The sequence below is a fragment of the Alligator sinensis genome, unplaced genomic scaffold (assembly GCF_000455745.1).
Source record: "Alligator sinensis unplaced genomic scaffold, ASM45574v1 scaffold1170_2, whole genome shotgun sequence".
Classification (NCBI taxonomy): Eukaryota; Metazoa; Chordata; order Crocodylia; family Alligatoridae; genus Alligator; species Alligator sinensis.
This window is the reverse complement of record NW_005843180.1, coordinates 253,967-255,354: the sequence shown is the minus strand read 5'-3', so window position 1 is coordinate 255,354 and position 1,388 is coordinate 253,967.

Below are 1,388 nucleotides of genomic sequence, written 5' to 3'. Positions count from 1 at the left end.
ACCGCCAGCCTCTGCCTCTCCGCTCCGCGTGCTCAGCAGAGCCGTGCCAGGAAGGATCTCAGCTGCACGCGGGGATCGTGGCAGGGTTAATAGCTAATGCAGACAGGTGATATGAGGCCGAAACCCAGCGACGAAACAACTCAGATGGGGACACGCTGGTATCGCAGCTGCCTCTTCCTCGCCGCCGCGCGGTCCCGTTCCTGGCTCTGGGACCCGGGCGAGTCACTCAAGCAGGATTATCAGTGGCCATTGCCTGGGTGTGACTCCCCCATCTGTGCTGGCCTTGCCACCCGCCCCCAAGCCCCCGCGCCGTGCTGCCTGGTCCTTGCATGGAGCCCTTCTAGGAACCGGGCTTCGGGCCACTTGTCTCCGGCTCTGCTTGGCGCTCATGGCAGGCGCTGGAGGCAGGCAGCCAGGTGCACAAGGGCTGCAAGTCAGGGAGGGGGCATTGTGGGTTTGGTGCTGGCTGACTTCACATGCTCCTGCCCTGCACCGAGTCCCAAACCCACCGTGGTGGGTGTGGAGGGGAGCCGGGGTGAGCTTGACCTCAGACCCCAAAGTTTGCCAGAGTTTCCAGGGTCAGGCTGGACTGCCACTGGGGGTCAAGCTAAGGGCACAGGTTTCGGGGGAGCTTAAGGTTGACCTTGACTGTGAAAGCCATAGGGACTTAGGCACCTAAATATGGCTGCAAATCTGGGCCTGTGTGGCTTGCCCAGAGAGAAAACAGGGCGCCGAACCCAGGTGTCCCTTCTCCAATTGACAGCGTGCCTCCGGGATGTGACCGGCCTCCCGCACAGCGGTGAGGAGCAGAAACATCCTCACGCAGCACCAAGCACCACAGTGACGGAGGGCACGAGAGAAGTCCCGGTCCCCTGCTGCCCTTTGCTATCAGCGCCTGCAGCCCGGAGACCTCCCGAGAGCCCTCGTCCCTGCGAGTCTCACCTCCTCTCTGCAGCAAGCAGGGCACGAAGCCATCCGCGCGTATCCAGCCGTGCACAGCTGCTGTGTTATCGCAGCCTGCTCCGTGTGCCTCAGCACATACAGCATCAGGCCTGACGGGATCTGGCCCCGCCAGGGAGGAAGGCAGGGCGTTATCCAGGGAGCAGCCCTGGCTACGATCTGCTTTGTGTCATTTCCTAGGAATTATTCCTAGGAATTTCCTAGCGATAAGAGCCGAGGTGCCTTGAGTACGCGGGCGGCTGTTGCTCAGCGACACCCTGACAGCTGCTTGATTGGAGTCTCCCCTTGGCTGGAGGATGCTGCTGGGGAATGGCTTATTTGGGCTCAGCTAATTGCACAGCAAACAGGCTTAGCTCCTAATCTCCTATAACCTGGCACACACCCAACCTGGGGCAACAGTCAAATATCCTCAGTATCCTAATACCGCT